Below are 22,271 nucleotides of genomic sequence, written 5' to 3'. Positions count from 1 at the left end.
TCTGCCTGTGTGGCAGCTCACTAGCGACCATTTAGCGATGCACCAGCGATCCTGACTGGGTTGTATCGTTGTCGGGATCGCTGGTGCATCGCTAAATGTAAAGGGGCCTTAAGAACCTCATGTTCAGTTTTGCACATTTTTGCTTGGGTACTATACATCTATGTATGATTTTTGGATGTAAGGTCAGGTCTTTTTTCTACAATTATAGAAAATTCACATTGATGTTTCATTCTCAAGGAGCCAAAGAGGAATCTACAGATTTCACCAAGTGCAAATACACGGTCAAAATCTTTACCTTCAGCAGCTGTACAAATGACACCATACAAAATTGTGCACTCTACCAGCTGCAAGATCCCTGTGGTCATCTATTATATGTTCATGTGGTCTATGTACATAGATTTATTATCCAGAGAACTAATGTGTCTGATCTATGGAGCCTGAGAAGGACATTAAACCCACAAGACACTTGTAATCTGCAATTCAGGAAGCCATATCCAAACTCAGTTCAATACACAGTTAGTACTGAGCCTGTCACCCAGAAGGACCAATGCAGCTACAAGTCAGAGGTTCTCACAATGTACATTTTGGCATCTAGGGAGGTTGAAGTTGGGGCAATTTCATGAATAAACTGGCACAAAGCCTCCAGTTGCTGTAAATTCCTGGGCTGTCTAGCATGAACTGTGCGCTTGAGAGTGGCTCAATGATATTGAGGTCAGGAGACTGAGAAGGCCACTCCAGAACCTTCACTTTGTTCTGCTGCAGCCAATGCCAGGTCGACTTGGCCTTGTGTTTTGGATCGCTGTCACGTTGGAACATCCAAGTACATCCCATGCGCAGCTTCCAGGCTGATGATTGCAAATTTGCCTCCAGTATTTTCTGATAATGTGCTGCATTCATCTTTCCTTCAACTTCGACCAAGTTTCCTGTGCCTTTGTAGCTCATACATTCCCAAAACATCAGCAATGCACCTTCGTGCTTTACAGTAGGAATGGTGTTCCTTTAATCATAGTCCTTGTTGACTTCTCTCCATATGTAACATTTATGGTTGTGGCCAAAAAGTTAAATTTTGATCTCATCACTCCAAAATTACCTTGTTCCAGAAGTTCTGAGGCTTGTCTGTGCTGTTTTGCATATTATAGGCGAGATACTTTGTAGCATTTCTGCAGTAGTGGCCTTTTTCTGGCGTCTCGACCATGCAGCCCATTTTCCTTCAAGTGCCTCCTTATTGTGCACCTTGAAACAGCCACACCGCTAGTTTTCAGAGAGTCCAGTATTTCAGCTGATGTTATTTGTGGGTTTTTCTTTGCATCTCGAACAATTTTCCTGGCAGTTGTGGATGAAATTTTTCTTGGTCTACCTGACTGTGGTTTTGTTTTTACAGAGCCCGTGATTTTCCATTTTAACATCACAGTTTGAATGCTGCTGACTGGCATTATCATATCTTTTTGCATCCCTTTCCTGTATTTTACAGTTCAACTACCTTTTCCCATAGCTTCGTTGACAATTATTTTGCTTTCCCCATGACTCACAATCCAGAAACGTCAGTGGCTGGATCCCAGAAACTCACTCAGCTTTATGCACACACTCTGAATACAAACAAACAGGTCACAGGTGGGGATGTTACCTTTAGTAGGCATTCCATTCCATTTGTGTCAACTTCTGTGCATGCTATCAGGCCAAAATCACCAGGATATGCAAACTTTTGATCAGGGTCATTTGGATGTTTTGGGTTGTCATTATGATTTAAAAGAGAAAATACAGTAGTTTGACAATAAATGGCTTTGCCCAACCACTAGTGATGAGCGAGCATGCTCAGGTGTCCTCCGAGTATTTTGGCGTGCTTGGAGATTTAGTTTTCGTTTGTCTAATCTGCATGATTTGCGACTTGTAGACAGGCTGAATACATGTGGGAATTCCATAACAAGCAGGCATTCCACACATGTATTCAAGCTGTCTAGCAGTCGCAAATCATGCAGATCAGACGACGAAATCTAAATCTCCGAGCAAGCCAAAATACTCAGAGGACACCAGAGCATGCTCGGGAAAACCCGAGCAATGAGTATACTCGCTCATCACCACTAACCATGAATGGAGAAAAAGTTTTGGTGTTAGAATTCATATGCTCTGAAAAAAAGGCCAAGAAAGCAAAGATTCTTCCGGGGTATGTAAACTTGAGCACAACTTTATTTCCTTTGAAAACGATGTGCAAATGACAGAGAATTGCTCTATGTAGAAGCTAATGTTAAAATCGCTTTGCAATCGGATAGCAATCGCACTGCATTCAATGCTGGGTTTGAAAATCGGATTCTACTCGCATGTCACTCATGTCACACAACAGAGTGACTAGGACTGATTTATTTATTTTTTAATACGTCTAGTGTGACGCCGGCCTTACTATCCCACTTCTACGTCTGCTTGATTGAAAAACCCTTCAAATTATGATGGATGAGGGTGGCGGCACTGGAAGTAGAGGAGGATCAGTGACCATTAATATAATCATCAAACCAGTCTTCCACACATGGCTAGGAGGATGTGCCAACAGCAGTCAAGTACAGAACTGTTTAGCCAGGGGACAGCTTTGGAGGAGGAGGAGGAACAGTGTTCACAGCAGGGAGGACGTCAAAGCAGCTCACGGGCATCACTGGAGCGTGGCTTGGGGAATACAGAGAACCCAGACCATGCACCTTGCATCTCTGGGCTGTCTGGCACACATGAGCCAATACATGCTGCTGTACCTGCATAGTGATCTTCGAGTTGCCCTTCCTGTTACCACTTCTCATTACTGGGTGGCAACCCTGCTGGATCCCTGCTACAAGGACAATGTACCATCCTAACTCGTCACTGGAGCGGGATCGGAAAATGCTGGAATACAAGCACATGCTGGTAGACGCAGTACTGACAGTGTTCCCATCTGACAGCAGGAGCTCAGTAGAAGAACAAGACAGAGGAGGAATTTGCCAATGCAGCTGAGGCACAGGGGGATTAAAACATGGAAAACCTTCAACAGGTCACAACATCCGGCACCATCTAATATGGTCCGTAATAGCATTTCAACAACATGGTGGAATAGTACCTCTCCATTTTACTTCTGAGTCTCCAAATTGGACACATGGCCTGAGTTTGCCCTTTGCGCCTTGGAGGTGCTGGCCTACTCTGTGGCAAATGTACGGTCAGAACGCGTGACCACAGACATCCACCTGTCCACAGCCAATGTGGGCAAGCTCACATTCATTAAAGTGAACCAGGTGTGGATCGCACAGGACTTCTCAATACCTTTGACTGACTAGAGAAGTTTTCCAGGCACACCCAGCCATTATTATACTCCACTGTAGTTTGTTCTTTCCATTTGCCGTTCTCAATATTTTAGGGCCTCCCCAAATAAAGTGTTGGCTACATTCTCCTCTGCCTATAGCACCTACACTGCCACATCCGCCTCCTTCTCAACCTTCTCCTTCACATGGATCTCCGCCTCCTGGTTGAAGATTGTTATGTTTAAAGGGGACCTGTCACCCCCCCCAGGGCATTTTTCAGTTAAAGAGCCACCTTTAGCAGCACTAAGGCTGCATTCTGTGAAGGTGGCTCTTCTTTTTCTGACCCCTAGTAACGCTGAAATATCGACTCTCATAAAAAGCTCCTCATATCTGTAATGTGTCCCAGAGGTATGATATGTCCCCCTGTATCAGCCGCCTACCATCCGTCCATCATGCCTGTCCGGTGTCTCGGTGTCGCTCACCATCTGTCGATCATGATGCCCCTGTGCGTCGCTGCCTCCTCCTGTTTTGGAATGCAGGCACCTGCACTGTGACAAGAGTTCTCGGGCACGTGCAGTGTGCGTTGCCCAAGAACTGACGTCAGGCTATTGCGCCTGCGTGTTGCGGAGGCCCCAGCCCCGCAGTGTGAATACATCATAACACACTGCGGGGCGGGATCTGGGGCCTCCACAACAAGCAGGCGCAATAGCCTGATGTCGGTTCTCAGGCAGCGCGCACTGTGCATGCCCGAGAACTCTTGTCACAGCGCAGGCGCCTGCATTCAAAACAGGAGGAGGCAGCGACGCACAGGGGCATCATGATGGACAGATGGTGGGCGGCGCCGAGACACCGGACAGACATGATGGACGGATGGTAGGCAGCTGATACAGGGGGATACACCATAACTATGGGATGCAATACAGGTATGGGGATCTAGTTATAAAAGTCAATATTTCGGCGTTACTAGGGGTCAGAAACAGAAGAGTCACCTTCACAGAATGCAGCCTTAGTGCTGCTGAAGGTGGCTCTTTAACTGAAAAACGCCCGGGGGGGGGGGGCGACAGGTTCCCTAATAACAAAGTGTTGTTAGAGATTACATAATTGTAATAATCAATTGAAAAGGTTTCAAGCATGTGTTTAATTACAGCTCTAGAGAAAAGAGGACCTGCGTCTCCAGCTGCTCCCACCCCGACAATGCCGTTTCACCACACTTCTTTCAGGGGTGAAACAGCGTTGTTGCTTTTCAGCACAATTAAGGCATGTGTCTCTTAAACTTGAGACTAAGGATTTCAGGAAGTATGATACAATGTAATACTAGCCACTGTGGCTACATAACATCTACAGTCGGCCACATGCTGATTACATGGTACAAATGGCAGAACAGCACCAACCAAAGTGCTTTATACCAGTGCCAGTCAGCACCTCTGTATAAGTGACTGTGCCATCACGTATCCCTCACACAATACTATAGTGCTATAAGGCCTCTTTCACACATCAGGTTTTCGCCGTCAGGCACGATCCGGCGCTTTTGACAGAAACCGGATCCGGCGAAATGCAATGCTGGATCCGGTTTCCCCCCCATTGACTTGCATTTGCGCCGGATCGCGCCGGATGGCCATGCGTTTCATCCGGTTTTCGCCGGATCCGGCAATGTGTCGCGATCCGGCGTCTGGAAAAAACGGCTACTGTAACGTTTTTTGTCTCCGGCGAAGAAGCCGGACACGCCGGATCCGGCGCGTCCGTCTTTTTCACACAATGAAAGCCTATGAGCGCCGCAATGCGCCTGATCCGGCGAAAGCCGGATCCGGTGGCCGGATCCGGTTTTTTTGGTCTGAGCATGCTCAGTAGCTCTGCCCACAAGACATATATAAAAGCAAGACAGTGGGACCCACAGCCACACCCAACATGCCACCCAAGAAAGCAACCAAGCGCAGCAGGAGAAGGCAGGAGACCACTGCAGCACCATCAGCACCACCACCACCCCAAATGGAGCAGCAAATGGAACATGCTGAGGAGGGGAGGCCAGCAGCAGATGAGAGACGGTAATTATCAAATCCCCCATTCCTCCAAACTAGGGCTATTGAATATCAAGATATTCATTGGCCCTTTGTTTCTCTTTATTCAACAGCCGCCCAATAGATGCAGCAATGGCAGCAGCTGGAACACCACCCACAGGCATGGAGTGTGGCCACCAGGAAGACAGCACATCATCTTCTGGGAGCCCTCCCTCGCATCGTCAGCGTTTGACGGTAAGTTTTTATTTCCAAAATCCATCATCTCTGTAATATATGTCTATTCATTGCCTTTTATTTCAAAACAGGATTCACAAGATGAAGAGGAGCTCCCAGAAGAAGAAGGAAGGGGTGGACAGACACCTGGAGTGGGCTCACAATTGGTAAGTTTTTTGCATCAAACGCAGAAACACAACATCACACTACACACAACACATAGAAAACAATGTTCTGCAGACCACACACAGCAAACAAATGCCTACATCCAAAGACATAACATTTTTTGTTTTCTTCTCTAGTCTTCCCAATCTGGTGCTCGGCCAAGATGTCCTCGCAGTGCCTCCCAGGGTCGTCGGCGACAGCAACGCGGCGGTCACCAGCGTGTAAGTATAAATATTTTTGCTTTGTTTTTTTGCACTTTTTATTTCATTTCTTTTGTGGAGGCTAATTATGTTATTTTTGTCTTTTTCTTTAACAGCCTTCACAGCGTGCTCCCGACTCTGACGGTGAGGATGGAGGACTCGATGTGGACCACCTCATCGATCTCGTCAGAGAAAGGGAGCCGCTCTGGAATATGGCTGACCGCCGCCACGCTGACCTTATCGTTACCCGACGACTCTGGGAGGAAATCTGTTCGCTCCTTGTGGGCCGCTGGGAGGACCTCGATGTTCGGGCCCAGATTAAAGAGCGTAAGTATATACAGTACCGGTTGCTTGATGTAAACCAGTGTTTCCCGAACTCCAGTCCTCGTGGTCCCCACGGATCATGTGTTCAGGATTTCTATTTACTATGGAAATCCTGAAAACATGACCCCTGGGGACCATGAGGACTGGAGTTTGTGAAACACTGATGTTGTATACTAACCACTCCTTTCTCGTTTCAGGGAACAGAATTGTGAATCGGTGGCGGTCTGTGAGGGATCGTTTCAAGAAGGAGTTCAATAAAGAGATGCGGGCCCCGAGTGGATCTGGAGGACGCAGGAGCAAGTACAAGTACGCACAAGCCCTGTCGTTCCTCCGGGAAACAATGGTCACTAGAAGGTAAATATTACACACCACATGTGAAAAAAAATGTTAGATGTAACTTTTTTTTTTCAGCCAGGGCCATACCATGTCAGTATTTTAATTGTTTTTTTTTCTCTTTATTCCACAGCACGGTGAGCAGCACTCGGGAGCCTGCACGATTGGACCCTTCTGAGGCGATCCCTGAGGAGACCGGCACCGAGGGACACTTCGACCGCCCCGGTACATCTGCACCTTCCCAGCCTTCCCACACATTCGACCCATCTGTCCCATCCACCAGCACAGGAGCATCGTGGCTGCCTACATTACATGAAGCTGCTGGTGAGGAGATCGCTTTCCCTTTACCCCACCCTTCTGCCCCTGCCACCTCTAGTACACCTGCGGGTACTGGGCGGCAGCGGCAGAGGGGTCAGGAAAAGAGTTATGCGCCAGAGTTCTTGCATCTGAATGCATCTTTTCAGAACTGTCTCAAAGTCTTGTCAGAGCAAATCTCCGCAGGCTTTCAGCAGATCAACTCCAGCATTCTGGAGGTGAAGACACTTCTGCAAACCATGCATTCAGAAGCAAGATCTTCGCCAAACCACACCTTTTTCAGGTCTGTTGTGGAGCGCATGGCAACACTATCTCCTACCCAGCAGATGCATGTAATGCATTCGTGCCACGGTGCTCTACAGCAGGTTACCTCCCAACCTCCACCTCCCACCACTGTAGTTCCTCCACCTGCACCCCCTCCAGCCACTTTCCATCCTCCCCCTCCTATTACATCTGCACCCCCTCCAGCCACTTTCCATCCTCCCCCTCCTATTACATACCAGCAACCTCACCAGTACCAGCAACCTTCCCAGTACCAGCAACCTCCCCAGTACCAGACATCTCCCCACTTCCAGCAACCTGCCCCGTACCAAACTCCTTCCCCGTACCAAACTCCTTCCCCATACAACTTTGCATCAACATCATCTGCTCCTACAGTCCCTGCCCAACCCTCCACTCCACCGCCCACCACCTCTTCTGCCTCCCACATGTCCACCCATTCTGTAGCTTTTTCCACACCATCACCTCTAACTGTTCCTTCCCCACCACGATCCCAGTCCTCTCTCCACACTCCCATTGTCGAAGTGTCCCGCAGCCCCTCCAGCAGTATTTCCACCCCACACTACACCGAGTTATAATTTTTTTTTGTAATAAAAATGCCCATTTGGTTGGTTTCAAACCTTTATTAAAAAAGTTTTTTTAACTTTAAAAACAGTTTACACAAAAAAAAATATTTTAAATAAAAGTTAAATTATTGTTTACACTGGTTGTCTGTCATTTCTTTCTGCAGCGAAATATGTTTAAAAAAAAGGTTAAATACAGGGTATTTAAAAGGTAAAAAGGTATTCAAAACCAGGTATATAACTGTGGGTAAATTTTAGCTTTTTGCCACAGTTGTGTTCCTGGTTGTGTTTGAAGCAAAGTATTTCACCTGAAAAGTTGTGTTTATTGTTGGTGATTTCCTAACAATGTACACAACTTTTGTTAAAAGGTGAAATACTTTGCATAAAACACAACCAGGTACACACCTGTGGCCTAAAGCTAAAAATAGTAAGACCATGACAAGATAGCCAACTTTGGTTGGCAAAGGTATATACTGTTGGTCCAGAAGGTACACAAGTTTGGTTAGGGCACAAATCTTTCACACTGTCATCCTGCCAGTGTACTCTGCCTTGAGGTGACATAAAGTATAGTGCAAAATTGTCCCTCATTACTGAAACCGTCACAGAACTTCTAGTGGTAATATTTCCAATGACAACATCCATCTTCGCCAGTAACTTGCTCTTCTCTCCAACCTGCACTTTCTCCTCTGCAACCTGTTAAAGAAGGGCTGTAGGAACATGCTATATATAGTTTTCCAGTAGCCAATCCCGTTCGGAAGGCCACAAGGGTCAATTTTAAAAACCAGATCCGGCGTAATCCGTCGAAAAACGGATAGAAAAACGGATGAACCGGATGAGACGGATCCGGTTTTGTCTGTCAAGAACAAGACGGATCCGGCAGAAAACCGGATCCGGCACATCAGGTTTTACAAAACATTTGCCGGATCCGGCATTCCGGCACGACGCCGGATCGCGCCTGACGCCGAAAACCTGATGTGTGAAAGTAGCCTAAGACTCCATTCACACTGTACATATAACTGCCAAATGACACCTGTCCGGTCTGGTGTATGGCTGTTTTGGCAAAGTATATGGGCAGCACGGAGGCAAAGTGGTTAGCACTGCAGCCCTGGGTTCAAATCCCACCAAGGACAACATCTGCAAGGAGTTTGTAGGCTAAGTCCTCTCATCATGCTTCTGGGCATGCTCACGAGATGATCTCCCATTGGAGATCGGGAGTCACATGCTCAGGTCCTTCTCCTGATCATCCATCTCAGAGATCTGGAAGGTCCCGGAAGCGCACGGCTATAAAACGCCCGCATGGCCGCTCGGCCGTGCGCTAGTATAGTCTCTAGTTGCTACTGTGTGAATGATGATGGATGCATAAACCTGCGAATGACTCATTAAGATCCCCTTCCTCTGATATTACGAGTGTGTATAGGGACTTAGCGTTAGAGTCTGCGCCAGCCAGTGGCAAGCTACAAGCCACAACAGCATCCTCCACAGTGCTAGCGTCCGACAGTCGCCGCGCTGCAGTCTGCAGCTCCTCTCGGCATCCGCAGTTGCGACGCCGCACGCACGGTAGGTCTAGACGGACTCTGACCCTCTGCCTCCTAGAGTCCAGCTCCTGTGATCACATACCGTGCGTGCACTTCTGAGACCTGTGAGTCCAACAGGCTCAGTATTTATGTTAATGCCTTTGGTGTCTCTTTGAAGCCAACTGAGTACGCCCAGGGCACACCGGGTGACGTCCAACCCGCATGCAATAATACCACCATATTTAGTGTTCGCCATTATTTAGCAGCAGTGTTAACACCTTCTGCACGGTGCAGTGAAGCCCGAGCGGCGAATGCACTTTACTATTTATTTAGTGTGTTCCGCCGTTCCTAACATCCTCCTCATGTTTGCGTAAGGTTGTGAGCAGGAACAGGAAATGCAGTGACGGAACACAGGCAGCAGAGCAAGGGTTAATATGTTTATTTACAGGGCAAATACTCCACGCAGGGAGGTAAAGAGTTAAACAGTATTAAAGGCACAGTACAATACAACGGTTCAAATATTAGCAAACGTATAAGGAAGTCCTAATCCTGCAGCTCCTGCTGCGAACTCAATGGTGTCGGCAATGGCCGACACAGTGTCCTCATTAATGGGGTCAAGCAGACAACAATATCCCAGTCTTCTGGTGACAGAGGTCGGTCTCCGGTAGCTTCCACTGTCCTAGTCCATATACTGTAGTTTCCTACAAAGGTAGGGGCCACGACTACTGTCAAAGCTCGACAAGATTCCTGCACAACTCTCCTCACAGTCTCAGTCAAGCGAGCCCAAAGTGGCTGACGGTAAAAGGGGTCACGATCTGGTATGGGCCCCACGTGGCTCAGAAGTTGTTTAACGGCACGGTTAAGGTAAAAGGGTCTGTCCTGTCCTCGGTCACTTGTACGGGGCACGTGTGTTATACTCACGGACACAGAGTGTTCTGTGCCTTGCTTTCTGACAGTCACCGGGCCCACGCTGTACGTCCGGTTCTCTCTGGTCCCCACTGTTGGCTGCGAGCGACGACTGGCACTAGTTTGCACACTGCTGATATTCTCAGAACTTGGCACTTCACTCTCTGGCTGCTGCACGGCTGGCTCAGCTCTACTCGGTGTGCATGTCTCAGCTCTATGTACGCTGCTTGGTTCTGCATGGTTGTGCCCGGTGTTGTGAGTTCATTTTCCCCTTCGTCACTGAGGTCTGGTGAACTCCCTATTCTGGTAAAGGAAGGTAATGAGCCTGATTATCAGGCACCTGAGCCTAATGATGATGACTGGCTGAGTGGAGTCACGGACTGGATATAAGGCTGCCGACGCCCTTCTGCCCTGCGGGTGATTTCTCTGTGGACTTTTAGGAGACCAGTCTGATTCCTGCTCCTCTGGTTTCCCAAGCTTGACCTCAGGTGGGCGTATAATCTTATCCGCATTAAGCAGGGGGATGAATGGAAGACGGCGTTTAATACTCCGGAGGGACATTTTGAGTACCTGGTGATGGCTTTTGGGCTTACTAATGCCCCTTCTGTCTTCCAGTGCTTCATGAACGATATTTTCCGAGACTTTGTCGATAAATCTTTGATTATCTATCTGGATGATATTTTGATCTTCTCCAAGGATTGGAATTCTCATGTGGAACATATTCGGACTGTGTTCCGGATCTTGAGGGAGAATTCCCTGTATGTCAAAGGATCGAAATGCCTTTTTGGAGTACAGAGGATTTCATTTTTGGGATTTATTTTGTCTCTGTCAACTATTGAAATGGACCCAGCCAAGGTACAGGCCATTTATGATTGGGTTCAGCCCACTTCTTTGAAGGCCCTTCAGAAGTTTTTGGGTTTTGCTAATTTTTATCGGAAATTTATAGCAAAATTTTCTAGTATTGCCAAGCCATTGACTGATCTGACTAAGAAGGGTGCTGATGTGTTGAATTGGTCTCCAGAGGCTGTTGCTTCCTTTCAGGAGCTGAAGCGAAGATTTACCTCCGCCCCGGTTTTGCGGCAACCTGATGTCTCACTCCCGTTCCAGGTAGAGGTGGATGCTTCTGAGATTGGTGCAGGAGCTGTTTTGTCCCAAAAGGATCCTGTAACATCTAAAATGAATCCCTGTGCTTTCTTTTCCCGAAAGTTCTCTCCATCTGAACGTAACTATGATGTGGGGAATCGGGAACTGTTGGCCATGAAATGGGCATTTGAGGAGTGGAGACATTGGTTGGAGGGAGCTGAGGGAGCTAAACATCAAGTTGTGGTCCTCACTGACCACAAGAATTTGATTTACCTAGAGTCGGCTAAACGCTTGAACCCTAGACAGGCTAGGTGGGCCTTGTTTTTTTACACGTTTTGATTTTGTGGTCTCTTTTCTTCCTGGAACTAAGAATGTCAAGGCAGACGCCCTCTCTAGGAGCTTCTTTGCTGATTCTCCTGTGGTGACCAAGCCTGCTACCATCTTAGGCGAAGGGGTAGTTCTTTCTGCCATCTCACCCGATTTGAGACTTGCTCTGCAAGAGTTCCAGGAGGACAAACCTGAGCGTTGTCCCAGTGGAAAGTTGTATGTTCCTGACCAGTGGAGGAAGAGAGTGATGTCTGAAGTTCATTGCTCTGCATTGGCTGGTCATTCAGGTATTTTTGGTACTAGAGATCTGGTGAGTCGGTCTTTTTGGTGGCCCACCTTGTCTCATGATGTCAGGAATTTTGTGCAGTCCTGTGGGACTTGCTCCCGGTCTAAATCTTGTTCTCGCTCTAGTGGGTTGTTGATGCCTTTGCCGGTCCACAGGAGGCCATGGACCCATATTTCAATGGATTTCATCTCTGATATGCCGGTCTTTCAAAGAATGACTGTTATTTGGGTGATTTGTGATAGGTTCTCTAAGATGGTTCATCTTGTACCACTCCCTAAGTTGCCGTCTTCCTCTGAGTTGGTGCCCCTGTTTTTGCAACAGGTGGTTCGCTTGCACGGGATTCCTGAGAACATTGTATCTGACAGAGGAGTTCAGTTTGTGTCTAGATTTTGGAGGACTTTCTGTTCCAAGCTGGGAATTCAGTTGTCCTTCTCTGCTTTTCACCCTCAGACCAATGGGCAAACAGAGAGAACAAACCAGACCTTGGAGTCGTATTTGAGATGTTTTATTTCCGCTGATCAGGATGATCGGGTTTCATTTTTGCCCTTGGCTGAATTTGCTTTAAATAATAGAGCTAGTTCTGCCACTTTGATGTCACCTTTTTTTTGTAACTTTGGGTTTCATCCTCGATTTTCTTCAGTGCAGGTGGAGCCTTCTGCCTGTCCAGGTGTTGACACTGTGGTGGAGAGAATGCACTAGATCTGGGACCAAGTGGTGGATAAGTTATCTCTCTCCCAGGAAAAGGCCCAGCGGTTTTCCAATCGACATAGGACCATTGGTCCCCAGTTTAAGATTGGTGATATGGTGTGGTTATCATCAAAAAATATTGCTATGAAGGTGGCTTCTCCTAAGTTTAAGCCTAGATTTATTGGACCTTACAAGATTTTGGAGATTATTAATCCGGTCTCTTTTCGGTTGGCTCTTCCTGTCACATTTAAGATCCGTAATGTGTTCCATAAGTCCTTGTTGAAGAGGTTTGTTGAACCAGTTGTTCCTGGGGTGGCACCTCCAGACCCTGTATTGGTTGAAGGTAACATGGAATATGAGGTAGAGAAAATACTGGATTCCCGTCTGGCTAGACGGAGACTCCAGTATTTGGTTAAGTGGAAGGGTTATGGTCAGGAGGATAATTCCTGGGTCTCTGCCTCTGATATTCATGCCAAAAGATTGGTGCGTGCCTTTCATCGGGCTCACCCTGATCACCCTGGTGGTGTGGTTGAGGGTTCGGTGACCCCTCCTCAAGGGGGAGGTACTGTTGTGAGTTCATTTTCCCCTTCGTCACTGAGGTCTGGTGAACTCCCTATTCTGGTAAAGGAAGGTAATGAGCCTGATTATCAGGCACCTGAGCCTAATGATGATGACTGGCTGAGTGGAGTCATGGACTGGATATAAGGCTGCCGACGCCCTTCTGCCCTGCGGGTGATTTCTCTGTGGACTTCTAGGAGACCAGTCTGATTCCTGCTCCTCTAAAGCTAAGTTTTCTGCTTTGCCTGTTATCATTTGTGTTTTGTTTTTGTTTTCCTTGCTTTCTGGATTCTGCCATTCCCTGCTGGGGTGAGCTGAATCTCCTTTTGCCGGTTGCTCTGTCTTCAGAATATTCCTGAGTACTGACATAGCCTTTTTGAAGCCTAGCGTCTTCAGGGCCTTTTTCACTGTCAGTTTGTTGGCTCTTATTTTCATAGGGTTTTTCACGAATTGCAGACAGCAGCCTTCCTGTCCTTTTCTATCTAGTTAGCTTGGGCCCCGTCTTTGCTCAGTCTATCTTTCTGTCTGTGTTAGTGTTCTTTCTTCTTGCTTCACCGTCATTATGTGTTGGGGGCTGCCTTTTGCTTTGGGGTCTGCTCTGGGGCAGTTTAGATTTCCCTTTCTGTCTTTAGGCTATATAGTCCTCCGGCTGTGATCGAGGGGTCTAGGGCATCGTAGGAACCTCCCATGGCTACTGCTAGTTGTGTTGATAGGTTCAGGGGTCTGCAATCCGATAGCTGCCAACTTCTCTGGTTTTCTGGACTTAGCTAGCATTTCTGTTTTTGCCTCCTACGGTGACTCATTCATAACAGCCCGGGGTATACAGCCCTGCTCTGCATGGCTCCGCAGCGGTCTCTCTCTGTGGTGCTACTGTACACTCTTGGCTCTGCAGGTAACGTGACCCTCTCTATGCTGCTTGCTACAGCGCCGGTACTCTGAGGGAAGGGAAAGCAGAGCGCGCCACTCACCGCTCTGCTCTGGCGCCAAACTGCTCTGCTTCGTGCACTTTCGCCTTTTATCTCTCTGCTGCTGCGCACCCTTTTCTGGCTCTCCCCGCCCCCTCCTGTCAGCAGGAAGCTCTGTCTCTATTATGATCACGGACCCAGTGTGGCTTACCAGCCAACGCTCCCACGTCGAACCTTAACGACGACGGTGTATGCATCCCAGGTGATAGTGGAATGTGGACCCACTGGACCACAGAGTGGGAGCTGGGCCTACCCGGACTAGGGAAGGGTAGCGACCGGGGTCTGTGGCAGCTGAGCTTCTGCAGAACTAAGACACCGCACAGCTTCAGGTATGAAGAAACAAAGTTTACTTAAATTAAGCAAATGACTTTTAGACACCAAGTTCCCGATTACGCACATCTAGAAGGGTACACCTCAGGTTGACAGGCGAAGCAAGAGGTCATCACGGGTTGACGCAGTCCAGGGACATCTTCCACGCTCATCCTAGGAGGACCTCTCTCTCGGCTCACAGGAGAGGTACAGGCACAGCAGGAGAACATCATACACTGACCTCGGGCAGACTTCAGACGATGGCTAGGGTCATCATGGGTTAGACCCCAGGGAAACGGCAGGACATCAGAACATAAGCAAGACACGGATAGCACATGTCCAGCAACGTTGGCACTACAGCACTGGGCATCGGCTGGTCAGGTCCAGGACTCACTGGCGGAACAGTCACTGGGAATCAAAGCTGGAGACTCCCGGGAACCACAGAGGAGGAGCCCATCAGACACCTCCAGGAACACGAGTGGGACCAACTCAAGAGCTCAGACTGGACCACGGACTGGACATCTGGATACAAGCCAGACATCAGGACACAAGCCGGACACCAGGTCATCTGGATATCAGGACATCAGGGCACAAGGCAGACATCAAAACACTGGCATCGTACTCTGGACATCTGGCAGCAATCGACAGGCTCTGGACATCAGGCCGTGGTCATCAGGCTCCGGACATCTGGCAGCGACCTAAAAAGGAACTCAAGCAGTCTGGTGCAAGCACTGCCAGGTTGGACTGGAGCCGGCCGGGGATTACACCAAGCAACATAGTATAAACTAAGCTGGAACACCAGACTCCAATTTCCAAGATGAACCCAGGTTTGTTCACAGAAAGTCAGCAAAAAGTCACAGTCACTGGATACAGGGTTCAAGACACAGAAGGACTTCAGGAACAACACACAGCAGGAATCAGGACAAGGGCTTTGGTACCAATACATAGACAGGACAAGTCCAGGAACTCCAACATCAGCTGTCCCAAAGCTGATAACAGACAGAACAGAAACGGATCTGGGTACTCAGCCCCCAGAGCAGGTGGAAAAACAGGCATCAGCTTTCCTGAACTGAACGCAGGCAGGACAGGAGCTGAACACCAAACACACATAGCAAGACTCTGAAATTTAATGCGAAGCTCTGGCAACGCCCCACAGTGCAGGGAAACTTTATATAGGTGCTGCCCCTCAGCGATAGGCTGGGGACAGTAATTCAAGCACACACCCATTCCTCATAAAAGCAGGGAAGGTGTGGCTGCGCACACCCTAAGCACAGCCAGAAACAAATCAGCATAGCAAAGGACACCTGGCAGCGGCTGCAAGCCTGGACACACATGGTAAGTCATGTACAACTGCAGACGACCTTGCAACCCGCGGGTAGCTTCCACAGTGGCAGCCAGGGGCCGCACATGCGGGTGGTCATGCAATGCAGTGGAGACACTCACGTATGTATGGCTACTCAGTGGAGCCGGGAACCGAGCAGCATCCATACAGGTAACCAACAACATTCCAGCTCATTATGGGGAAAAGAGCGAAGGGTTAAAGTAGAGATATGTAGAGTAAGGTCGGTTAAACAGAGTACAAACACAGCGGCGTTAGTCTCACTCATGTGCTTCCCTCATGCAGCAGGGGAAGGTCTGCAACGCTTAGGCTTCCCCCCCCCCCCCAGGAACAGAGGATGCAGCCTTCCCACTTCCGGACCCGGCATGCAGGTACCCGAGGTCCGGTCTATCTCCTTACATTTGTGTGGGTTTCCTCCGGTTTCCTCCCACATTCGAAAGACATACTGATAGGCAATTTAGATTGTGAGCCCTAATGGGGGCAGTGATAATAATGCGTGCAAACTGTAAAGTGCTGCAGAATATGTTAGCGCTATATAAAAATAAAGATTTATTATTTAACCTCTCCTTTTCTCTATTGGGCTCCATGACTGGCACTGATATGGGGACAATCTTACAGATAATGGTAAGAGCTAATAATTGGTAGAATGTGTTGGTTATACACAGAGAATATAGAAGCACAGGAAGAGTTTACAGCTCAGTGTATTCTGTACATGGGGATACAGTAGTGCTGGCTGGGTTGCACTGGGGGTAAAAGGTTTGCACCACTTTTGGTGGAGTAGACGCTTGGGAGAATTGATCAAGGGAAATGGGACATGGAAGAAACATGTGATAAGAAAGATAGAAAAACTGTGCAAAGATAATAACTTTGGAGGTAAAAAAAAATGTAAGTTATAAAATGGAACAGTGATTAACAGTAATAAAAAAAAAAAATAAACACACACTGGAAGTCGCCATGAAGTCCTCTGCCATTCCTGTGGACCCTAAACTGTCACCCATGATGCCCGTATAACGGTGTATAGGGTAGAGCAGGGCCATGGGCCGCAGCCTGGCAGGTGCCACCTGAGGGTTCCGTCACTGCACACAACCAACTGCCGTTTACTTTCAACTATCGGCTGAAGCGATTGGACGGGGGTCTACAGACACAGGAAGATATTTCTGAGAATAGCGTCTACTGAACACAGAGAAGTGAGAGAAAAGAACAGAGAATAAATAGAAGAGGAAGAGAGAAAAGGGCAGCGTGACCGGATTCAAGAAGATCACGAAGAGGAGGCATGTGTCATGATCCCGGACAGGGTTTCACTTTGGCCCGTCCTGGTCTGTCTGGGGGTTAATTGTTCCATCTCTCCCTGGCAGAGGGCGGTTATTTAATGCTCACTGGACCTAGGTCCGGTGTCAGTTATACTCCTGCCCTCGGCTGAGTTAGTTGACCTTGTGCGTACGTGTGTCTTGTGCCTGATATCTAGCTTGCTTGTTTGGTTTTGATCCAGTTCTGTCCCTGTTACGAGTTCTGCCTGTCCCTCTTGTACTGCGCTACTTCTCGTGTATGACTCTCTGCTTGTGACACGACTTCTCTCTGCTCGCCCCCTTGGTACCGCGTCGCCCTCTTGTGTATGACCTTTGGCTTTGTCTGACCTCCCGTCTGTTTATCCCTCCTGTACCTCGCTGTCCGTACTGTGAATGACCTCCGTTTTGCCAGACTCTGAGTTTTCTGTCTTCTCTGAAAGCAGGACACTAAGCCCCGCCCCCTTGCAGTCACATGACCGTAGGTCCCAAGCCGGCTTGCTAAACTTCATCACTCAGGTCCTGTTCACCTATACTTTCTGGCTGTCCTGGTCCCCAGGGGTCCCTACAGTGCAGGTGAGTCCCTGCTCAGCGGAGGCTGTACGCCGGCGCTGTCAGGATCCTGATAGCATGTCAACAACGGATTGAAGGAGTCAACACCTGGATGCAGCGGAGACCCTGGATCATCCAGTCCCTATGCCAGGTGTTATGAATGGGTCACTGAGGAGGATGGCAAGAACAGGCTAAGCCACCAGAAAACCAGAGAGGTTAACTAAGCGGATTGCAGACCCCTGATCCTATCAACTCAACTAGCAGTAGCCGTGGAGCGTTCCTACGATGCCCTAGATGCCTCGGCACAGCCGGAGAACTAACTAAGCCTAAAGCCAGAAAGGTGAAATCTAAAGTGCCCCGGAGCAGATCTCCAAAGGAATAGACAGCCCCCAAGCATATTGTCGGTGAGACAAGATGAGACATAAACACAGGCAGAGAACAGACTGAGCAAACAGTGGGGCCCAAGCTGTCTAGACAGGACAGGACAGAAAAGATACTGTCTGCAATCATGCACAAAACCCTAAAAAAATCCAACACATCTGATATACAAAAAACCTGAGGCCACACGACCTCACCCCCGCTAGATCAGCACTCTGGTATGAGCTGGAAGCAAAGCAAAAGATACTTTTATAACAGGGGACTGAACAAACTGACACAAGCTGTAACATATGCTCACCTTGAGAAAGACACCATGAGTGTCGGAACGCGTGGGTCTCCTCCATGATTTCTTGATAGCATCAGTGCGGTCAAGGAGGTTATCTAGATGACGGGGCGACTGACTTATTTCTCTGTCTGGACTTTTGTAGGGTGATGAATGCAGCCTGTTTAACCCTGACTCAGGTTAACCATTTCCCTACTATGCATATATGTCATCTGTGTTCTCTAGGCTCAATGAGCATTATATCTGGTGCATACTAGGTTCACATTTATATGCAGATGATCTTTCATGAGAACAGGGGTTGTTCTTTCCCTCAGTTATCCATTCATGGTACCATGCCAGCAGCATTTTGATGTGATATCTCTTTTGTGTAATATTAATTACAAGCGGCAGTGGGCATTATATATGTTGCCTATTGGGCTCACATTTATATGCAGATTATTTTTCTTGAGAACAGGGGCTGCATTTTTTGCCAGAGTACTATGCTAGCAGCATTTCTATGTGATATATGATACCTCTTTGTGCAATATTATTTATAAGCGACAAGTGGATATAGTGTTATACTATTATTAAACACTGAATATGACATTTTGATCTTTGTAGGAGTTTTCATGTCACCTTTTGATGGTTTTTAAATGTTTTTACTGTGTGGGGTTTTCTGGCTTTTGTTAACAATAAAACTATATAATTTTTTTAACTTATTTGTATCCTGCGTGGTGATCCTATTTCTATGCATGGTTTCTTTCTTTGTAAATGAGCGGGGCCCAGCGCTGCCCCCAGCAGGGAGTATGCTGAACCCTAGCAACAAAGCAGAAGGCAAAAAAAAAAAAAAAATTCACAACCAGATTAGATGCAAAGGATTAGCAAAAGAATCACTTAACTGAACCATGCAGATCAGGCAGGAGACAAAAGAACTCCAAATGCACAAAGGAAATCACCAGCAACCACCAAGGGAAGCCTGCTCAATTATATGCTCCCAGCCAGTAATCCCAGGTTCTCAATTATCATCGTCAGGTGGCAAACTTCCATCAACCTGGCCAGCTCCACTACTCCCAGTAACCACCAGAGGGAGCTCCAGCTCAGAAGCCCGGGTAAGGGAATTCACAACAGCCAGGCTTAACATCAGCTGCTTCAACATCCACCAGGTCTTGGGTAGGGCGCATCTGGCAAAGTAAGTCCTAAATATATTTTTTTATTTGAAACCTGAAGTTTTTATTATATCCCCATGGATTGTTCTCTGTTATCAGCCATGCCTTGTTATTGCTCATTGTAGTGTTCTCCTTTGAGATGACATAAGACATCACCATAGTTAGGTCTAGTAGTGCTGCTATAATGTGGTATTCTTCTATACTGGATGGTTGATCTCAGGGATCACACCTTAGGGGGCCGGGCACATTGTTTTTTTTTTTTTTTCATGTCATGGTCAATATTGGCTCCTATCAGACTGCCATATTGTACATACATTGGTCTCTTATTATTAAATCTCCTGTAGATAATCAATGATATTTGGATCATACCAATGCCAACTCAAAGCCTCCACTAATGACTGTTCTATTTATTCCCAGATGGTAACAGAAGAAAACCCTTTAAAAGTCGCAATCATTTCAAATTTTATAAATCAATAGCTATTATAAAAATAAGCAACTTTGTAATAAATTTTATCAGAGAAATCTGCTTCTTTCTCCAACAGGACCGTTTTAATTTTTTAAATTCTGAATTTCCAGATAAATTCAGTAATTAGTAAAGACAGATTGTTACATTACTGAGAGGAGGTGACAGTGTTGTTAATGTTCCATCTAAGCGGGATGGAGAGAGGGAGGAGCTAAATGCAGAACTCTTCCTTCCTCCTCCCTTCTACACAAATTATCATTACCAACTGTCATTTCCCATCTCACCAATTTAGAATTTTGAAAATGAAAAATCAGTCCAGGTGGAGAAAGGAGCAGATTATCTGACAAGATGTATTACATAGTTGCCTATTGTCATGTGTGTTTTTGGTTCAGGAAATAAAATATTACAAATCAAAATGATGATTATTAGTTAAGACATGTCCACTGCTCCTCTACATGGTTCTGGTTACCAGTAGTCTGAGAGAATTCAGTTCTCATGTGCCTTGTGTAGTAGAAAATCCAGATCATTTCACCCCCTGCAGACACCTATGTTTTCTCCATTTGTGTTTTTAGGTGGTCTTGGCATCAGTTCCCGGCCATAACATCAATGTGACTGTCAAATTGATCAAAAAAAAAAAAAAGTTCAGGGTGGAGCTAAGGGAGGGCTGGCAGGGCACATATTTAGGGTGCTGGAAGCAGGAGGTGGGGTGTCATGGTATTTGGGGATTACTAGAGAAGGATTTGATGACTGATACTACACTCTGTTCTCTCCATCAGATTCTACACAACAGAGATGGTTCGTGGCCTCCAGTTCCTCCAAGGGCACAACATCGTCCACTGGTAAGCAGAACTTTCATCCTTCTCTGTCTCCTTCATATGCTAGAGATATCGCCCCGGGCTTTCCTCGTCTCCTGCCGCCTATTCTACCTGATCTTGTAGTGACCCATTTTCCATCTCTTGTATCACTGGACGGATTTCTTATTTTTTCTTCTTTCATTGCAGAGACATAAAGCCTGATAACATCATGTTGGATGCAGATGGTCACATCCATATTATTGACCTTTGGCTTGCCCAAGATGGCGTATCCTCCTCCAAACACATCTCTGGAGTGACGGGCACTTTCCATTACATAGCCCCTGAGGTGCATCGTAGAAAACTATATGGCGCAGCAGTGGACTGGTGGAACCTGGGGATTGTGGTGTCTCGGATGACAGCAGGACGATCCCCATTTTACAACGGCCCCGTCAAGCAAATGGCTTTCAAAGCTATCAACGAAAAGCCAAAATTTCCATCTTGGCTTGATGCTGATGTGAAACATCTCATCAAGAAGCTGCTGTGCAAAGACCCTCAGACGCACCTCGGTGTGAGCAGGAACATCTGAGAGCATCCCTTCTTTACCACCATCGGTTGGGAGGATCTGGAGGAGAGGAGAGCAGAGCCTCCATTTACACCATTCAGGCCAGTTCTGGAGAACCATCATCTACAGTGGCCGGAACATACAGTCCTTCACCCCGCAGCCGTATTTACGCACGTTTCATCAAGCTGGGACCAGTAAGTATCTGCTCCTCTGGGGATTACTCCCATCAGGTGCTGTTCTCCCATTATGGTAATCATCATCATCCTCCATCTTGCCTTTTTTCACTTTTTCTGACAATGATTTTGTCTCTGCTTTTCTTAGGTGGATGAAAATATCTGGACTGTGAAAGAATCCACGACCATCTGGTGAGTGACTGCTGTACACAAAGGACACCTATCAGTACATTGTATCTGATTTTAAAAAACAGAATGGTTCATTATAAAGACCACTCCCCTAATATAACAGAAGATCCGGTAGATAGAAGATTTCATGTCTACCTCATATCTTGCTGGATGAGCCTGTGCCAACTGCCCAGAACTTCATGCCTCCTGACCCATGTATCATGTCTCGCTGCTGTATGTCACCTTGGCTACCCTTCAACATCAACTCTCTATACAATCTTCATGCTGGATCACTGCCATTGCTGCCCCAGACTCTTGACCTTACCTCCTCCAATCTTGGGCTGGCTTCTAACATCCCTCCAGCCCGAAAATCTAATACCCCTAAGGAGCCGCCTGTGCCAAGTTTCCATCTGGTGAGTTCAGGAACAATAATCGCATCTTTCAGTCCTGGGGCTGATGATCAGCAGCATGTAAAGAGTGGCCATTATCTCTGAACTCACCTTAGCACAGATCTGGTACGTATTACACCCATCACACGACACCTGCACTACATGATCAGTACAGGCCCCCACACTACATGATCAGTACAGGCACTCACATAGCACTACCATATTGGTAGTCCTCCCTGTCTCCCTATCCCCCTTTACTATTATTGTACAATTTTCATAAATTTTTCTAATAAAAAAATGACATTTTATTAAACTCTTGGTCTCTCCATGTGCATCTTTTCTCTATATGGTCTATGTATTGTCATGCACTGAACCTCTTTACTTAATCTCCTATGTGGACACAAGTGGCTATATTCTTATCAACACAGCGGCATTGCTATCTACATCTG

General features: G+C 47.1%; 1 long non-coding RNA gene across 1 annotated transcript in view; it reads left to right on the top strand.

Moving 5' to 3' along the window:
- LOC141097218 (uncharacterized) overlaps positions 1-21,009 on the top strand; it is a 58,641-nt gene extending 37,632 nt beyond the window's left edge. Inside the window, exons 2-4 of the long non-coding RNA XR_012233879.1 lie at positions 19,140-19,296; positions 20,513-20,575; positions 20,738-21,009. This is a non-coding gene — a long non-coding RNA (uncharacterized lncRNA). The remainder of the gene's footprint in view (positions 1-19,139; positions 19,297-20,512; positions 20,576-20,737) is intronic.
- The last annotated feature ends 1,262 nt before the right edge of the window (positions 21,010-22,271 follow it).

The sequence above is a fragment of the Dendrobates tinctorius genome, unplaced genomic scaffold (genome assembly GCF_039654945.1).
Source record: "Dendrobates tinctorius isolate UK_male_01 unplaced genomic scaffold, ASM3965494v1 ptg000083l, whole genome shotgun sequence".
Classification (NCBI taxonomy): Eukaryota; Metazoa; Chordata; class Amphibia; order Anura; family Dendrobatidae; genus Dendrobates; species Dendrobates tinctorius.
The sequence above is the reverse complement of the archived record's forward strand: the minus strand, read 5'-3'. Positions and strand labels throughout refer to the sequence as shown.